Source organism: Lampetra planeri, unplaced genomic scaffold (assembly GCF_965212315.1).
Source record: "Lampetra planeri unplaced genomic scaffold, kcLamPlan1.2.h2 scaffold_249, whole genome shotgun sequence".
Lineage (NCBI taxonomy): Eukaryota > Metazoa > Chordata > Hyperoartia > Petromyzontiformes > Petromyzontidae > Lampetra > Lampetra planeri.
The window spans coordinates 3,052-23,830 of record NW_027615078.1 but is presented as its reverse complement, the minus strand read 5'-3'; the positions used below and the strand labels follow the sequence as shown (position 1 = coordinate 23,830).

The following is a 20,779-nucleotide window of genomic DNA, read 5'->3' as shown; positions in this document are numbered from 1 at the left end:
TTTGCTCAAAGTCTTTTTCGCTCGCGGTTTAAGGATTTGGAAATAATATCGGAAGCTTACTCTACCGCAATGTGAAGTGTAAATGTTAATTCGCGTTTCGTTTACGGAGATATTCAAATATTGCAGCGACTGCATGTAAACAAGACGCGCTACTTCATGGAGGAACGCCCCGTTCACAGTGCAATACACGACAACATTTTTAATTGTATTTTGTTAAAGTATTATTCGGTCGTATTTGAATGCTATGATATTAATACGGACCAGTTACTCTACTGGGTTATGAATATTTACTATGGATTTGAGTTCTATCTACGGAGATATTCATCTTTTTTCTTCTTGGTTCTTTCGGTAAAGTCACGTAAAAGGGAAGTAATAAAATAATAAAAATAAAACATAATAAAATAATTCTCACGACGTTTCAGCCTGCTTGCGTTGTGGCCGAAACGTCGTGAGAATGATTTTATTGTTTTATTTTTATTATTTCCCTTCTACGTGGTGACTTTACCGAAAGAACCAAGAAGATGAATCCCTGCAGTCACGAAAGCAGCTTTACATCGAAATATGCATCTTTGTGAGCGACTGCATGAGACCAATAAACGGCACTTCAATACTAAATAACGCAACAGTGTGTGTGCATCATTACCCACGTGGTACAAAGTGTGCATAATCTAGGTTTTTTTTGGGTCCGAATCTTGAGATCGACTAGAGGAATCCGATGAGCTATGCAATATGAATCTGTTTTTCACAGACTTCCAATGAAGGTGTAATATACGACGTTTCGGGCAATGGACCTTATTAATAGGACATGGATAGAACGTGAGGCCATTTACGCAGGAAATCCATTCTGGTCCAACCTGGGAGCCCAGCGACGAGGAACTGCTCCAGAAGGGCGAGATTTCGACAACCCGCAGCTCTGTTTAACCCCTGGGGGGTGGGGGGTTCATTGCTGCGGGTTTTCGCTGGAACCCCTTAATTCTCACCCTCACCACTCACCCTCACCCTCACCACTCTTTCTCACTCCTCACCCTCACCACTCACCCTCACCACTCTTCCTCACCACTCACCCTCACCACTCTTCCTCACTCCTCACCACTCACCCTCACTACTCACTAATCACCACTCACCCTCACTACTCACTAATCACCACTCACCCTCACTACTCACTAATCACCACTCACCCTCACCACTCACTATTCCTCACCACTCACCCCTCACCACTCTTCCTCACTCATCACCACTCAACCTCACCACTCTTCCTCACCACTCACCCTCACCACTCACCCTCACCACTCACCACTGACCCTCACCACTCACCCTCACCACTCACTCTCACCACTCACCCTCACCACTCTTCCTCACCACTCACCCTCACCACTCTTCCTCACCACTCTTCCTCACCACTCACCACTCACCCTCACCACTCACCCTCACCCTCACCACTCTTCCTCACCACTCTTCCTCACCACTCACCCTCACCACTCTTCCTCACCACTCACCCTCACCACTCACCACTGACCCTCACCACTCACCCTCACCACTCACTCTCACCACTCACCACTCACCACTCACCCTCACCACTCACCACTCACCCTCACCACTCACCACTCTTCCTCACCACTCTTCCTCACCACTCACCCTCACCACTCACCCTCACCACTCACCCTCACCACTCACCCTCACCCCTCACCCTCACCACTCTTCCTCACCACTCACCACTCACCCTCACCACTCACCCTCACCACTCACCCTCACCACTCACCACTCACCCCTCACCCTCACCACTCTTCCTCACCACTCACCCTCACCACTCACCCTCACCACTCACCCTCACCACTCACCACTCACCCTCACGACTCACCCTCACCACTCACCCTCACCACTCACCCTCACCACTCACCACTCACCCTCACCACTCACCACTGACCCTCACCACTCACCCTCACCACTCACCACCACCACTCTTCCTCACCACTCACCCTCACCACTCACCACTCTTCCTCACCACTCTTCCTCACCACTCACCCTCACCACTCACCCTCACCACTCTTCCTCACCACTCACCACTCTTCCTCACCACTCACCACTCACCCTCACCACTCACCCTCACCACTCACCCTCACCACTCACCCTCACCACTCACCACTCTTCCTCACCACTCACCCTCACCACTCTTCCTCACTCCTCACCACTCACCCTCACTACTCACTAATCACCACTCACCCTCACCACTCTTCCTCACCACTCACCACTCTTCCTCACCACTCACCACTCACCCTCACCACTCACCCTCACCACTCTTCCTCACCACTCACCCCTCTTCCTCACCACTCTTCCTCACCACTCACCCTCACCACTCACCCTCACCACTCACCACTCTTCCTCACCACTCACCCTCACCACTCACCCTCACCACTCACTACTCTTCCTCACCACTCACCCCTCACCACTCTTCCTCACTCCTCACCACTCACCCTCACCACTCTTCCTCACCACTCACCCTCACCACTCACCTTCACCCTCACCACTCACCACTCACCCTCACCACTCACCCTCACCACTCACCCTCACCACTCACCACTCACCCTCACCACTCACCCTCACCACTCACCCTCACCACTCACCACTCTTCCTCACCACTCTTCCTCACCACTCTTCCTCACCACTCACCCTCACCACTCTTCCTCACTCCTCACCACTCACCCTCACTAATCACCACTCACCCTCACTACTCACCCTCACCACTCACCCTCACCACTCTTCCTCACTCCTCACCACTCACCCTCACTACTCACTAATCACCACTCACCCTCACCACTCACCCTCACCACTCACCCTCACCACTCACCACTCACCCTCACCACTCACCACTCTTCCTCACCACTCACCCTCACCACTCACCCTCACCACTCACCCTCACCACTCACCACTCACCCTCACCACTCACCACTCACCCTCACTACTCACACTCACCCTCACCACTCACCCTCACTACTCACACTCACCACTCACCACTCTTCCTCACCCCTCACCCTCGCCACTCTTCCTCACTCCTCACCACTCACCCTCACCACTCACCCTCACCACCACTCTCCCTCACCACTCACACTCACCACTCACCCTCACCACTCTTCCTCACTCCTCACCACTCACCCTCACTACTCACCACTCACCCTCACCACTCACCCTCACCAACCATCCTCACCCTCACCACCACTCTCCCTCACCACTCACACTCACCACTCACACTCACCACTCACACCTCACCACTCTTCCTCACTCCTCACCACTCACCCTCACTACTCACTAATCACCCTCACCACTCACCCTCACCACTCACTACTCACCCTCACCACTCACCCTCACCACCACTACTCTCCCTCACCACTCTCCCTCACCCCTTTCCCTCACCACTCACGCTCACCCTCACCACCACCACCACCACTCTTTCTCACCACTCTCTCTCACCACTCACCCTCACCACTCTCCCTCACCACTCACCCCTTTCCCTCATCACTCACGCTCACCCTCACCAACCATCCTCACCACCACCACCACCACTCTTTCTCACCACTCTCTCCCACCACTCACCCCTCACCACTCACCCATACCTATCATCCTCACCCTCACCACCACTCTCCCTGACCACTCACATTCACCACTCACCCTCAGCACTCTTCCTCACTCCTCACCACTCACGCTCACCACTCACCCTCACTACTCACTAATCACCCTCACCACTTTCCCTCACCACTCACCCTGACCACTCACCCTCACCACTCACCCTCACCACTCACCCTCACCACTCACCACTCACCACTCACCCTCACCACTCACCCTCACCACTCTTCCTCACTCCTCACCACTCACCCTCACTACTCACTAATCACCCTCACCACTCTCCCTCACCACTCACCCCTTTCCCTCACCACTCACCCTGACCACTCACCTTCACCACTCACCCTCACCACTCACCCCCAACTCTCACCACTCACCACACACCCTCACCACTCACTCTCACCACTCACGCTCACCATTCACCACTCACCACTCACCCTCAACTCTCGCGAGAAATCGCTCCTGCCCCCCCAACTCTCGCGAGAACTCTCCTAACGTGACGTCACTTCCGGGGTACAAGACACTCCCCTCTCACAATGAGCCGGTTTAAACTTGAATAAATTATGTTAATGAGCCCAGCCCATATGGCGGAGGGGTGGGGCGCGGGTGCTGAACCCGTCGCAATAAACTCGCGACGCCTTTCACGAATAAATTATGTTAATGAGACGTCAGTCACCGGGCGTAGCTTTGCCCAAATAAGGATTGGCACTGGAACAGATATCGGCAGCGGCCTAGCGGAGGTGACGTCACGCTCAAGAGCGCGGTGGTCGGGATAGGGGACATGACGTCACTAGCGATGCACACCTCCCCCTGGCATTTGACGCCGATGACGTCACGCTGAGCGGTGACGTCAGAGGGCGGGGTCAGAGTTCAAGTTTGTTGTTGTTGGCAGTGACGTGGTGAGCGCTGCGCTCCGCACCGACCAGCCGAGTTCCATTCCCGCTCGTGGCCAACACCGCCAGTGACGACTTTCTGAGCCGGTGCTGAGCCTCCCCTACGTCGACTCAGCCTCAAACGAGTACCCGGTGTGGTGTCAACATCGCCACTGGGGAGACAAAGGCGGCCGGGCGTGGTGCTGGCCACCCACCCCCTCGTGTGCCGTCCCACCCTTAATAGGTGCTCGCTAACAGCACTTGCCCCATCATTCTGTGCAGGCTACACGGGGGTCTTTGTGTTAGGTGCTCACTAGCAGCACTTGCCCCTACAGTCTGTTAAGGCTATACGGGGGATCTTTGTCTTTGTGTGTTGGGAGCAAGTTTGAGTGGCGTGTAGCCGTGGGAGTTGAACGGGCGCCTGCTGCTACTGACAGTCGTTGACTGCGGTGGGACAGACGCTGATAGACAGACACAGACAGACAAGACAGGCGGACAGACAGACAAGAGGAACACAGAGACAGAGAAAGATACGCAGAGACGACATAGACAGACAGGCAGAGAGACACACAGAGGCGAACAGTGAGACAGACGGACAAAGCTGTTGAATCGAACTCACTGAACTCGCTCCATTGAAAGAGATTCCTCGATCTTTGCCCATCCCCAGAAGTCGTTCTAGTTTCTATTTATTTCATTGTGTGTGGTGTGTAGTGTAAGCAATGTGGGATACCGATGTACACGGACATGAACAAGATCAGCAGACAAGACGTCTTTCATTTATCAGTCTCTCCGCGAAACAAAGGAATGTTTTACACAAAATATAAACACTACTGCAGCATTCAGTGCAAGTCAACTGTGGACCGGTTTTGGTGTACAATTTATACGTAAATATATAAGCACACGACTTCATTTATCTGTGACGAACGCTGCACTTTCCATTGCTTTCATGCAGGGGGCGCTGCAAACTTACGCGCCCCCTGCATGAACGACGGAGGCGCAGGGACAGACGTTCGATCGCGTTGGAATCGATCTGCAGACGGCGGTCTTCTCCCAACCAGGTGAAAGTCCGCATCAAACAGAATCCGCGGCAAGGCAATCTACTTAACGAGAGAAAATTCACACGAAATGTAGTTTTCAATTAAGTCTTCCAGATGTAAAATTATATAAGCTTTTAAAGAAGAAATACAATGATCTAATGCAAAACATAATACAATTCAAAGTTGTTTCATTTTGAAACTTCAAAACGGAGCATCGGGTGCTTGCGTGGATGCGTCGTTCGTGGACAATTTTCTTCGTGACTTTCCTGGCCCAAGGCCGTAAATGGTTGTGAGGGGCATCGCAGGCGGTCCGGCTTGCTTCAATCCCATGGTTGTCAACATCCAGACGTTAATCGGCAAGGACCATTTCTTGCCTTAGTTCGCCAACATATAAGACGTCAAGCAAAATTCGAATGAGTGTTGTTGTGGAGAATGTATCTACTAGATGTGCTCTGCCTTGTAACCGAATACATATCTGTACCAAAAATGCATTCCAAATGTGCTCTTAAAATTACCTCCTTGCTATGAAGCAGATCAGCAGACACGACATCTTTCATTTATCGATCTCTCCACGAAACAGGAATGTTTTACACAAACTATAACTAGCAGACTTCTGGGAGCGCGTCAATGATTCAGTGCAAGCCACCTGTGGACCCTTATTGGTGCACAGCGTCTCAAGAGCAGCCGGGCTTGCTTCAACCGATAGCTTCAAACATCCAGACGTTAATCAGTAAGGAGCATTTCTAGCCCTATTTAGACGAAATTTGTGTCAACACGTAATACCAAATTATAATTCAAGTTTTAGAGAATGTATCTCCTCTACGTGTAACTTTTGAGTGGTTTGCCTTGTAATTGATGAATGATCCGAGTGTGCTCCCTATTTCAAAGACAATGAGTTGCTCCAGAGGGAGATGCTTCCTGAAAACACAAAAATACCCTTTGACCTGTATCACAAGAACAATGAGTCTCACCTGAGTGATCTGTACAGGTGACTTGCAAAACACACACTGTGTCCTATGTTGTATGTGTTGGATTATGAAATTTTGATGAAAATAATAAAAATTTATAATTTTCCGAAAAATGCGCAAATCGCATTATGTTAATGTGTATTAACGTGCATAAATTATGATAATGCGTGTAATGATATGCATAAATTATGATAATCGCGGAGATAATCGTAGTAATTTATGCGGATGCTTGCGATTATGTTAATGTGAGCAGTTGTGATAATTAAGCTCAGCTTCGTTTATCCAGTGTTATATCAATCAGGATAACACGATTATCATCGATTAAACGTTTACCGATTATCCTAGTGTGTGTTATATTTTAGTTCTCCATTTTCATATCTCATCGCAGGATACAGTTATCAAGAATAAGATAGTTTTGCATGGACTTGGAAAGAAGCACTCGAACAGTTGGTGTTAAGCAATTTTATTCTAAACAAGCACATGACACTCTCTTATCCGAAAGCAAGTATACGTCAATAAATTCATGGACAAGATTATGCAGTAACGAAAATGAATGACTAAAAATACTTCTTCATTGGCGTGGTTATGCAATTAACGAAAATGAATGACTAAAACATTTCTTATTCATGTAACTCGACGACAGCAACTGCTTTGCACGATCCGTTGATATTGAACGCACCACCTCGAAATGGCAACCCTTTTTGAAACGCAATGACAATTTTTTTTTAAAGTCTTATTCGTGTGCGTGCTGTGTGTGCGTTGTCCCCTTTTAATATTAATTAATTCTTAGAGCCGGGAGTTGTGTCGTTAGCTTGTGTGGTGTGGGATGATACGAACAGCGGCCAGAAGTTTTCTCTGGGTTGGGCGTGGCCGCCGCTCTGCTCCTGCTGCTCCCTCGCTCTCTCTCCACTGCTGGACGACGAGTTGGCACGATGCTGTCCTTGAAGATGCTCGGTCGCTCGGTGTCGCTCGGTGGCGCTCGGAAGACTTTGACTCTCTTTCACCACTGCGGGATGACGAGTCGGTTTTGGTTGATGCTGGTTGATCTGGGTGTGTATTAGACACACGGCGCATTCAACAGCGCTGTCCTCCTCACAGCCGTTTGACTAGGTTTTCTCCACTGCTTCGCGCTCTCTGCTTTGCTCGCTTGGCGATCTCCGCCTTTCCTGCGGGTTGTTCGCTGGTTGTCACTCTGACGAGGAGCGATGCTTCGTTCGTGGCAGGGTGGACGTTGGCGTCTTTGTTGGCTTCACTCGCAGCTCAGCGACTCAGGGTAGCGATTCTTCTCAGGTGGTGCAGACCTCGGCTTGTAGCTGCACGTCACTACCCCGCGAACCTCGTCATTCTGGATGACGAAAACTTCTTCGTTGTCGGCGTTGAGATGAGGTGGGGCCCAGGGCCTCTGACGAGATGTGGTGGGGGCCGAAGCCCTTGACGATCTGAGTTGAATGGATTTTTCCCCGGCTTATATTGAAAAAATCCAGTCTTCCCGAGTTGTTTGAAGGCCGTCATATATTTTTCTGTGGGTTGAACACATCTGCGTCCATGTGTTTCATGTGTCGTGTGCGTGTTTATTAGTAAAGACACAGCTGTGTAACCATTCTGGAAGGAGGGGTGGGGAATGTTATTTGCTCGCGTGTGCAAATCTTGCTGTCCGTGCTGCGGGGAGACAAAGACGGCCGTGTTTAACTCAAAACGTGAGCACCCTCTCCTCTCTCCGCGTCTCTTACGAGAGAAAACAATGTCAGCACAAACCCCCCCCCTTGTGACCTTTTTGCTCCCTCCTTGCTTGCCCTGCGTGGGTCATTCTGAGGGCAGACCCCGCTGGAAGACAAAGGTGGTCGAGGAGATGTATGCGATCCTTATGTGGTCCTGTGTGTTACATTTATTCTTGATATTTTTTTTTATGAGTTCCTTCGGTCTTAGTATCGTGGTAATCATTCGTCTATGTTTAATGAATATTCGTAATGATCCTCGTCACATTATTATTTTGGGGTTTCGCCAAGTTTAGTTCTCCAGAGATTGGTGTTTTATTCTGAGTTATATTTTAATGTCCTGAGGTTAAATGTAACTATGTTTCCACTTAAGCTTTCTGGAATTCGTACTCTTTAGTTTTTCGGAAGGTCATGTAGATAGGAAACATATAATTCTAAATAATATGTATGCGGTGAATACGAGTAATATAAGATAATTACTAAAAAAAAACTTATGGTTTGTTGGTTAATTCTCTTTGTTAAGTTTCTACTTTTCGGTTAGGAAAACGTTAAGAAAATGCGAGTGGCAACCGTTATTATCCTTAACTCTGCTCTGCACCCCATCCGTGCATCTCAAGATGTTTTGGGAGTTCAGGTCATCGATCTTTGTCCATCTGGATGTCTCTGACCTCTCTTGTGACCGACTTCTTACCAGTTTATTGGCCGTTTCACAGATTCCTGGTGTGCTTGTAGTGGGTTGTTTTCATTATTTAATTAAAAAAAAATATATATATAGATATAATAAAACATTTTTTTAAAAAAATTATTCTTAATATTAATAACGGAAAACAGGGCATAGATACAACACCTAACATGACTCATTCAATGTTTGACCCTTGTAGACAAAAGGTTACATGTACGCACACCATCAGACAAGTATTCATTCTAAATTCGTGACAGGCATATTAACAACATTGAATTACTGCACTGAAATATACTGCATCAGGTTACATCCTATTAACTAGAAGCTAATTTAAAAAAAAACCGCACCGTCTGCTTAACAGTGTATGTACAACATACTAATGCACCATTCAAAACGAGTCGGCCATTGCATGCTGGCATCTGGGTAAAAATTTAGCAAATTCTAAACATTACCTACAAACTCCACAACTGAGATGCCACATCAACCATCGCCCCCTACTGACAGGCTCTTGTCCACATGCAGGCCGGTGCAGGGCCACCAACTTGTGCTACACAGGGGCAGCTACTACTTGGGGATGCTCTTGGAGTGTTTGAGACGAGATACGATGAAAACTCCGAATTGCCGAGGCAATTAAGCAAGCACAATATAAATGCAATTGATAACAGTGAATGCTTGGGAGCTTATTGGCATTCGCTCCTGGTTAGAGATCTACCCAACACACAGGTCCATAAAGACTGGCCGCTCTTACCCTGCAGGTTGAACCTAGGAACTGAGTGTTCAACTTCACATTCTTGTCATTAGAGGCCTGTGACAAAGGTGCATCTATTGGAGCGGCATCGTCTAAGGCAGTGGTTCTTAACCTTGTTGGAGGTACTGAACCCCACCAGTTTCATATGCGCATTCACAGAACCCTTCTTAATTGGAAAAATAAAATTATTTTTTCAAATTCAAAACATAGGTACATGTTTTACTGGTGCACGATCATGAGTCAGGTTTGTGTCTTAACCTCCGCCGAACCCCTGAGACTGACTCACCGAACCCCTGGGGCTCGATCGAACCCAGGTTAAGAACCACTGGTCTAAGGCTTACGCATCTCCCGGGTCTCCATTTGACTTTGAATTGTCTCGGAGGAAGTCCACCCACACCTCCACTTCCACAAACTGCTGGGAGTTGCCTCGCTCTGCCTCACAGTCAGAATTCTCCTCCTGCTTCACGTTGTCTCCATTGATGTCAAAGTCCGATTTTGGAATTGAATCATCTTCACATTTTACCTTCACTTCTTCGCTCTTCACCACCACTTCTTCACATTTCACCTTCACCTCTTCATATTTCACCTTGATTTCTTTGAAAGTGTCCAAGCTGGGATTTTCTTCCGGTTCTTGTTTGATGAGGGATGGGCTCATTGCAGCACTTTGACTTTCACAAGCTGATTTTAAACTCCACTCCTGGTGGATCCTCTGATGCTTGCGTGATCTCTGGTGTCTTTGAAGATTTGGTGAAAGTGTAAACGCCTTCCCACACACACCGCACTTGAAGGGTTTCTCTCCCGTGTGTGTTCTCTTGTGTGTTACAAGAGCATATGACTGTGCAAACGCCTTCCCACACACACTGCACTTAAAGGGTTTCTCTCCTGTGTGTGTTCTCTGGTGTTTTACAAGAGCAGATGACTGTGCAAACGCCTTCCCACACACACTGCATTTAAAGGGTTTCTCTCCTGTGTGTGTTCTCTGGTGTTTTACAAGAGCAGATGACTGTGCAAACGCCTTCCCACACACACTGCACTTGAAGGGTTTCTCTCCTGTGTGAGTTCTCTGGTGCCGTGTCAACTGTGCAGGACAATCCGTGCTGTATGCACACCGGTCGCATTGATGCCTTTTTGCACCGAGCCGCGCCGAGTGCCTTTGCTCCATCAGACCACTTCTGCAGAGGCAGCGACAGCTGCAGACAGAAACAAAGAATATCTACACCATTTACACGTCAGTATCGAGGCACAGAGGAATGCATATATACACAGTCACACGTGACTTACACGTCTACACTTATTCATATATTTATGATATAGTAAAAAAAAGTGTCCCAAATTCATCACACGGTCTGTTATGGCACACAATGAGAGGGCAAATGGTCATAAACATGCCTGGAAGCCCTCGTATCTTCAAAATGAACGTTAACCCAAAACTCAGCACACAATTTCAGCTGTCTGGCTTCTAAATAAATGTTTATGAAAGCTAAATTCAGCTGACATAGCAAAGGGTGTTGAAAATAATACTATTTGTGTCATGCACAAATGCATAAATTAATGTTCAATCGCAACTTAGAGATGTGAAGCCAGGCACAGATGTCCTTGATTGCTGGGATGAGCAGTTCCGACTTCAGCTGCTGCACGTGTGTGCTGTGATCACTTCCTGACTCCATTCTTACAAAGAGTTCCAGAGGAAAACTAAAATAAACTACCGTTTTGATATAACCTCTGTGCTCAATAGAGTTAATAGACTTTACTGCAAATACAAACTTGACACTGTCACACACTCAGAGGTGGAGCCAGGATTTTCAGATAGGGGGGGGAAACCCCTCCAGCAATGAAAAATTACAGGAGTTGTTAGTAAGTAAGGAGTTGTTAGTGAGAAAGGAGTTGTTGGTAAGAAAGGACTTGTCCCTTGCTTTTCATTCGACGCGTGTGATCGTCATCGCGCTCGCTGAACGTGTTGATGCCTTCAGGAAAGAAAAATAGACTTTTGTATTTTGTGGGGGGGGGGGGGGGGGAATGACCATGACGTATGTGGCATCAACCCGCATCACACCTGAGCTAAGCGCTCTGCAATGCTTACCCCCCTACCACATGGCTCTTCGCGCACCGTACTTCTACAGCTGTTCACAGCGTGCCGGGAGATTTTAGGTGGCACTTCGCTCCTGGCCGATTAAGTCAATGGCTTCTCGGAGTTTCAATACAAATCTGTGTAAATAATGGGTACAACTGCCATCTTAAATATAAAGCAGAACTTACACCTGTTTGTTTGTGTGAAGCAGCAAAAACTCTCCAACGCTGAGCTCTGGCGTCATGAAATTTTCACAGCTTATGCTGTCTGGAATGTCTAAGCGAGCGCCGCGTCATTCCCTTCCCGAGTGGCAAAAATCGACCTGACGTATTTAGGTAAATTGAAGTGTTTCGGCTTCTTTCTTGCAAGCATCAATTTTTTCAGGGTTTTTCATTGAATTATGAGGGAATATTAAATTAATCCAAGACAAGAATCCAAGTCCCGGGCAAAGCCGGGTAGTGAAGCTAGTTACTAATAAACCCCAATGATCCTATCGAAATTACGGATTTCTATCGGATCGTTGGGGGGGGGGGGCACGTGCCACCCCACCCCCACTGGCTCCACCACTGTCACACACTGGCATGGTTCACAGGTGGTGGTGTGTCAAGACCCACGCCTGGCCACCTTCACCTGCTCAGTATTAATGCTTCCTCACTCCACCAAGTAATTCATTGAGGATCAACCAACACAGCCGAGGCTGCGTGTCTCTCTGTGGTGAGATGTTAACAACCTGTCCTGGCATACAGGAAGTCGTGGGTTCGATCCCGACCCTGACGCCTGCTGTATATTTGTAGTTTACGTGTCTCTCTCTCTCCCCGTTGTCGCGTGGATTTCCTTCCCGATCCCCGGGTTTCCCCTCCACATGTAGAGAGTGAACACCGCCACGCGTCTAGAGTGAACACCGCCACGCGTCTAGAGTGAACACCGCCACATGTCTAGAGTGAACTCCGCCACGCGTCTAGAGTGAACTCCGCCACGCGTCTAGAGTGAACTCCGCCACGCGTCTAGAGTGAACACCAGCACGAGTCCAAAGCGAACATGGCCACACGTCCAGAGTGAACACCGCCACACGTTCAGAGTGAACACCGCCACGTGTCTAGAGTGAACACTGCCACGCGTCTAGAGCGAACACCGCCACGTCTAGAGTGAACACCGTCACTTGTCTAGAGTGAACACCGCCACGTGTCTAGAGTGAACACCGTCACGTGTCTAGAGTGAACATCGCCACGTGTCTTGAGTGAACACCGCCACGTGTCTTGAGTGAACACCGCCACACGTCCAGAGTGAACTCCGCCACGTGTCTAGAGTGAACTCCGCCACGTGTCTAGAGTGAACTCCGCCACGTGTCTAGAGTGAACTCCGCCACACGTCTAGAGTGAACACCATCACGTGTCTAGAGTGAACACCACCACGTGTCTAGAGTGAACTCCGCCACGCATCTAGAGTGAACACCGCCACGCGTCTAGAGTGAACACTGCCACGCGTCTAGAGTGAACACCGCCACGCTGTTGACGAGCCTCACCTTGTTGTTATTGTTGTTGTGGGCAAGTCGCTTCTGAAAACAAGAGCGGTATATCAGCTCAAGCGGGTGTGGCCTGGTAAAAAAAATGGAAAAAAAACCTATTAAACTTAGAGTCAGCTAACATAACAGTCAACACCCTACCTGGTTGATAACGTTCTTCCAAAGATTGCTCAATTTGAGAGAGAGACACGGAGACATATAGACAGACACATAAGCAGAGAGAGAGATGACACAAAGACACACAGAGAGAGACACAGATATAGACACACAGAGAGAGATGACACAGAGAGAGACACACATAGGCACACAGAGAAACAACGCCTCTGTGTTGAGGCCTTAAATAGAGAGAGGGGGGGGGTAGAGAAATTAGCACGTCAATGCAAGGCCGTAGCCATGAAGTCAACATTGGGGGAGACCAAATATTCCACGGGTCTGGGGTCCCCCCCCCAGAAAAATATCTAAATTTGAAAACTATTTTCCTGCCATTTCCTCCCTAAAATATTTTTAAAAGTTCACTAGCACATGGGATGGACTTTGTTTTATTTGATACAATAATGTCTAATAGGGTATTGTAATACATTGCTGTTTCTTTTTAACCTTTCTTGTTTCATAGTATGTAATGGCAGAGATTAGGGATTCATAAAGTACAACGCAATCCTATAAACAGGAATCTATGCATTGGTATATAAAGACAAGTCCAGATTTCGTGGCCAAGGTTTAGCAAATTGTTGTCTTTATTAACAGAGCATCGCAATTTTTATTTACAAATATTTTTACAGAAACATATTGGGGGGCATATTTGATTATTATACTTATTATAACACATTATAACATTATAATTATGACATATTATACTTATTACAACATTATAATACATATATATTATTATAATTATTATAACATATTATACTTATTATAACATTATAATTATTATATATTTTAACATAATATTATACTTATTATAACATGTTATAATGACGGCCTTGTGTCAATGAGAGACTTCGAGGTTTGGTGACTGCACAGAGAGAGAGAGACACTTCATGTAATGCAACACAGAGTCGGTCAACACACCAACTAACGTACTCTTAGGTTTTTTCGGTAAAGTCACCACGTAGGTAAAAAATGAAATTAAAATTAATAAAAGTAAAAATAGAAATAAAATAATAAAATTATAATAAATCACGCCTCACTTGATGCAGAAAATTATAGTCTACATTATAGACTGCCAGTACACTCACCCAGCTTAATAACCAGGCTACAGTCTACATTATAGACTGCCAGTACACTCACCCAGCTTAATAACCTGGCTACAGTCTACATTATAGACTGCCAGTACACTCACCCAGCTTAATAACCAGGCTACAGTCTACATTATAGACTGCCAGTACACTCACCCAGCTTAATAACCAGGCTACAGTCTACATTATAGACTGCCAGTACACTCACCCAGCTTAATAACCAGTCTACAGTCTACATTATAGACTGCCAGTACACTCACCCAACTTAATAACCAGGCTAGTCTACATTATAGACTGCCAGTACACTCACCCAGCTTAATAACCAGGCTAGTCTACATTATAGACTGCCAGTGCACTCACCCAGCTTAATAACCAGGCTACAGTCTACATTAGACTGCCAGTACACTCACCCAGCTTAATAACCAGGCTACAGTCTACATTATAGACTGCCAGTACACTCACCCAGCTTAATAACCAGGCTAGTCTACATTATAGATTAAATTAATAAAAACGCCTCACTTGATACAGCAAATGTGGCTGTGACGGTGCCACCTGATGACGGAGACTTGTGTTGCCTCCGAAACGTCGTGATTTGTTTATATTTTATTCTATTTTTACTTTTATGAATTTGTATTCATTTCTTACCTACACGGTGACTTCACCTAGAACTAACGCGTCGCCTGGCTGATCGCGTTCTTCCACAGGTTGCTCAACTATCTTCTTGGTTCTTTCGGTAAAGTCACTTAGAATGGAAATACTAAAAAATAAAAGGGAATATTATTTCATTATTTCCATTCTACGTGATATAAAACATAATTAAATTGTATAGTTTTATTGTTTTCTTTTTTTATTTCTATTCTACGTGACTTCACCGAAAGAACCAAGAATATGAATCACTGCAGTCACGAAAGCTTTAAATCGAAATTGCTCAACTAAGCGAGAGAATTGAAGCGAACGCGACCAGGCGAGGGCAGGAGGCAAGGCCCCGCGTTGTAAAGTTCCAAAGTGGACATCGCTTCCATGCTCGCTGCTACTCAATTGACATCCCTACGAGAGAGAGAGGCTCTACCTCGGTAAACAACAACAACCACAACAACAACAATCACCACAACAACAACCACAACCGCGATGAGAATTTCTCACCTCAGATTTCAGTTCCCGCGCGGAGCGTCAACTTTCCGTTACCTCGTGACGTCACGCGGCAGCAGCAGGTGACATGACGTCACTTGTGGGGTACAAGACACTCCCTTCCCACAATGAGCGGCTCTGTAACTTACATAAATTATGTTAATGAGCCTGGCCCAATCGTGGAGGGATGGGCCGTTGGTGCCGAACCGGTCACAACGAACTCGTGACGTCTTTCACGAATAAATTATGTTAATGAGCCCCCAGTCAGTGGGTGTGGCTTTGCCCAAATAAGGATAGTGCTTGAATAGATAACGGAAGTGACCCAGGCAGAGGTGACGTCACGCTCCCTTGAGACCGGTTGGGGTGAAATCTTTGGTGACATGACGTCACTAGCAAGGTACACCTCCCCCTGGCGTTTCACGCCGATGAGGTCATGCTGAGTGGTGACGTCACGTAGCGGATTAGAGTTTAAGTTGATTAAGATTAATTTTCCATTGCTCCCTCCCTTGAACAGAGACCCCTTGGGTGTGTGTGCTCAGCTCAACAATGTGGACATTATTGTGTGTGTACACACACATGGACAGTGTGTACACACGTGTACATTGTGTGTGTATGTACACTGTGTGTGTGTATGTACACTGTGTGTGTGTATGTACACTGTGTGTGTGTATGTACACTGTGTGTCTGTATGTACACTGTGTGTGTGTATGTACACTGTGTGTGTGTATGTGTACACTGTGTGTGTGTACACTGTGTGTGTGTACACTGCGTGTGTACACTGTGTACATTGTGTGTGTACACTGTGTGTGTGTACACTGTGTGATGGCTGGGTGTATGGAATTTATGTGGTTGAGGAATTGGTCTAGAGCAGGCCGGCCATGTGGCCAGATGACAAAAGTGGCATCTACGTACCTCTTCCACAAGGTCGGGCGTAGAGTCGCAGTCTGGATGGCGTCAGTCTCAAATTTCTCCATGAAGACGTTGGCTACAACCGGAGATAGGGGGGAGCCCATTGGGGTGCCCTCAGTTTTCTTGTAGAAAGTTCCATTCCAGGTGAAGTATGTATTGGTTAAGCAGTGTCTCACCAGGGGGGGTACCCCAGCATTCAGGCTTTGATGAACCAAGTCTTCAATGATTGCGATGGTGTCAGGTACAGGAACTTTGGTGAATAAGGAAACCACATCAAAACTGACAAGCAGGTCGTCTGGGGACAGGGAAACGTCGTGAGAATTGTATTTTATTATGTTTAATTTTTATTATTTTATTATTTCCCTTCTACGTGACTTTACCGAAAGAACCAAGAAGATTTACTGTTTGTTTTCTACCTGATGACGATTGCTTGTGTTGCAATCGAAACGTCCTATTCTATTATTTAATTTATTTCCTTTCTACGTTACTTTACCGAAAGAACCAAAAAGCAAAATGAAAATTCGCTGAAATAACTTGACCAACATGGTTGCTTCTTCTTGGTTCTTTCGGTAAAGTCACGTAGAAGGGAAGTAATAAAATAATACAAATAAAACATAATAAAATAATTCTCACGACGTTTATTATGTTTTATTTATATTATTTTATTACTTCCCTTCTACGCGACGACTTTACCGAAAGAAGAAAGAAGATGAATCCCTGCTGCAGTCACGAAAGCTTTAAATCGAAATTTAACATGGTTGCTGCAGCGCCACCGTGTGGCCACATAGTGCAACTGCAGCGCCTCAGCGCGCTAATTGTAGCAGTGGAACTGTTCGGTGTCTTCACGGCTTCATTGCAGCCAACCCGCAGCAGCGTGGGGGGGAGGGGCTGGTCACGTGGGCTGGGGGAGGGGTGGGGCTGGTCACGTGGGCTGGGGGAGGGGCGGGGCTGGTCACGTGGGCTGGGGGAGGGGCGGGGCTGGTCACGTGGGCTGGGGGAGGGGGAGGGGCGGGGCTGGTCACGTGGGTGGGGAGGGGCTGGTCACGTGGGCTGGGGGAGGGGCGGGGCTGGTCACGTGGGTGGGGGAGGGGCGGGGCTGGTCACGTGGGCTGGGGGAGGGGAGGGGCGGGGCTGGTCACGTGGGCTGGGGGAGGGGCGGGGCTGGTCACGTGGGTGGGTGGGGGGAGGGGCTGGTCACGTGGGTGGGTGGGGGGGGGGCTGGTCACGTGGGCGGGGGGGGGAGGGGCTGGTCACGTGGGCGGGCGGGGGGGCTGGTCACGTGGGCGGGCGGGGGGGGCTGGTCACGTGGGCGGGGGAGGGGAGGGGCTGGTCACGTGGGCGGGGGGGGGGCTGGTCACGTGGGCGGGGGAGGGGAGGGGCTGGTCACGTGGGCGGGGGGAGGGGCTGGTCACGTGGGCTGGGGAGGGGAGGGGCTGGTCACGTGGGCGGGAAGAGGCTGGTCACGTGGGCGGGGGAGGGGAGGGGCTGGTGACGTGGGCATGGGCTGGTCACGTGGGCGGGGGGGGGGGCTGGTCACGTGGGCGGGGGGGGAGTGGCTGGTTACGTGGGTGGGGGGAGGGGCTGGTCACGTGGGTGGGTGGGGGGGGGGGCTGGTCACGTGGGCGGGGGAGGGGAGGGGCTGGTGACGTGGGCATGGGCTGGTCACGTGGGCGGGGGAGGGGCTGGTCACATGGGCGGGGGGGGGAGTGGCTGGTCACGTGGGCGGGGGGAGGGGCTGGTCACGTGGGTGGGGGGGAGGGGCTGGTCAAGTGGGCGGGGGAGGGATTGGCTGGTCATGTGGGCGGGGGGAGGGGCTGGTCACGTGGGTGGGCGGGAGGGGCTGGTCACGTGGGCGGGGGAGGGGAGGGGCTGGTCACGTGGGAGGGGGGAGGGGCTGGTCACGTGGGCGGGGGAGGGGAGGGGCTGGTCACGTGGGCGGGGGGGGGAGGGGCTGGTCACGTGGGTGGGGGGGGAGGGGCTGGTCACGTGGGTGGGGGGGGAGGGGCTGGTCACGTGGGCGGGGGAGGGGAGGGGCTGGTCACGTGGGCGGGGGGGGGAGGGGCTGGTCACGTGGGCGGGGGAGGGGCTGGTCACGTGGGCGGGGGAGGGGCTGGTCACGTGGGCTGGGGAGGGGAGGGGCTGGTCACGTGGGCGGGGGGGGGGGCTGGTCACGTGGGCGGGGGAGGGGAGGGGCTGGTCACGTGGGCGGGGGAGGGGAGGGGCTGGTCACGTGGGCGGGGGAGGGGAGGGGCTGGTCACGTGGGCGGGGGAGGGGAGGGGCTGGTCACGTGGGCGGGGGGGGGGAGGGGCTGGTCACGTGGGCGGGGGAGGGGAGGGGCTGGTCACGTGGGCGGGGGAGGGGAGGGGCTGGTCACGTGGGCGGGGGGGGGGGAGTGGCTGGTCACGTGGGCGGGGGGGGAGGGGCTGGTCACGTGGGCGGGGGGGGGGCTGGTCACGTGGGCGGGGGAGGGGAGGGGCTGGTCACGTGGGCGGGGGGAGGGGCTGGTCACGTGGGTGGGGGGGGAGGGGCTGGTCACGTGGGCGGGGGAGGAGAGGGGCTGGTCACGTGGGCGGGGGAGGGAAGGGGCTGGTCACGTGGGCGGGGGAGGGGAGGGGCTGGTCACGTGGGCGGGGGGGAGGAGCTGGTCACGTGGGCGGGGGAGGGGCTGATCACGTGGGCGGGGGGGGGAGGGCTGGTCACGTGGGCGGGGGAGGGGAGGGGCTGGTCACGTGGGCGGGGGAGGAGAGGGGCTGGTCACGTGGGCGGGGGAGGGGCGGGGCTGGTCACGTGGGTGGGTGGGGGGAGGGGCTGGTCACGTGGGTGGGTGGGGGGGGGGGCTGGTCACGTGGGCGGGGGGGGGAGGGGCTGGTCACGTGGGCGGGGGGGGGGCTGGTCACGTGGGCGGGGGAGGGGAGGGGCTGGTCACGTGGGCGGGGGGAGGGGCTGATCACGTGGGCGGGGGAGGGGAGGGGCTGGTCACGTGGGCGGGGGAGGGGAGGGGCTGGTCACGTGGGCGGGGGAGGGGAGGGGCTGGTCACGTGGGCGGGGGAGGGGAGGGGCTGGTCACGTGGGCAGGGGAGGGGAGGGGCTGGTCACGTGGGCGGGGGAGGGGAGGGGCTGGTCACGTGGGCGGTGGGTGGAGGGGCTGGTCACGTGGGCGGGGGAGGGGAGGGGCTGGTCACGTGGGCGGGGGAGGGGAGGGGCTGGTCACGTGGGCGGGGGAGGGGAGGGCCTGGTCACGTGGGCGGGGGAGGGGCTGGTCACGTGGGCGGGGGAGGGGAGGGGCTGGTCACGTGGGCGGGGGAGGGGAGGGGCTGGTCACGTGGGCGGGGGTGGAGGGGCTGGTCACGTGGGCGGGGGTGGAGGGGCTGGTCACGTGGGCGGGGGAGGGGCTGGTCACGTGGGCGGGGGAGGGGAGGGGCTGGTCACGTGGGCGGGGGAGGGTCACGTGGGCGGGGGGGGGAGGACCTGGTCACGTGGGCGGGGGAGGGGAGGGGCTGGTCACATGGGCGGGGGAGGGGAGGGGCTGGTCACGTGGGTGGGGGGGGAGGAGCTGGTCACGTGGGCGGGGGAGGGGAGGGGCTGGTCACGTGGGCGGGGGAGGGGAGGGGCTGGTCACGTGGGCGGGCGGGGGGGGCTGGTCACGTGAGCGGGGGAGGGGAGGGGCTGGTCACGTGGGCGGGGGGGGGGCTGGTCACGTGGGCGGGGGAGGGGAGGGGCTGGTCACGTGGGCGGGGGGAGGGGCTGATCACGTGGGCGGGGGGGGGAGGGCTGGTCACGTGGGCGAGGGAGGGGAGGGGCTGGTCACGTGGGCAGGGGAGGGGAGGGGCTGGTCACGTGGGCAGGGGAGGGGAGGGGCTGGTCACGTGGGCGGGGGAGGGGAGGGGCTGGTCACGTGGGCGGTGGGTGGAGGGGCTGGTCACGTGGGCGGGGAGGGGGAGGGGGCTGGTCACGTGGGCGGGGGAGGGGAGGGGCTGGTCACGTGGGCGGGGGAGGGCCTGGTCACGTGGGCGGGGGAGGGGCTGGTCACGTGGGCGGGGGAGGGGAGGGGCTGGTCACGTGGGTGGGGGACCGGGTTGTTGTCGGCCCGGGTTGTTGCCGGCCCGGGTTGTTGCCGGCCCGGGTTGTTGTCGGCCCGGGTTGTTGTCGGCCCGGGTTGTTGCCGGCCCGGGTTGTTGCCGGCCCGGGTTGTTGCCGGCCCGGGTTGTTGCCGGCCCGGGTTGTTGCCGGCCCGGGTTGTTGCCGGCCCGGGTTGTTGCCGGCCCGGGTTGTTGCC

General features: G+C 52.0%; 1 long non-coding RNA gene across 2 annotated transcripts; it reads right to left on the bottom strand.

Moving 5' to 3' along the window:
• Positions 1 to 6,939: 6,939 nt before the first annotated feature.
• Positions 6,940 to 16,050, bottom strand: LOC144740632 (uncharacterized). 2 transcript variants are annotated; one of them, XR_013589706.1, is made up of 3 exons: positions 15,609 to 16,050; positions 13,228 to 13,300; positions 6,940 to 10,827 (listed from the first exon to the last, which is right to left on the bottom strand). It is a non-coding gene; the product is annotated as an uncharacterized LOC144740632 (long non-coding RNA). The 2 variants fall into 2 exon arrangements; XR_013589705.1 differs by lacking the exon at positions 15,609 to 16,050 and having other exon boundaries at positions 13,228 to 14,065.
• Between the last annotated feature and the right edge of the window lie 4,729 nt (positions 16,051 to 20,779).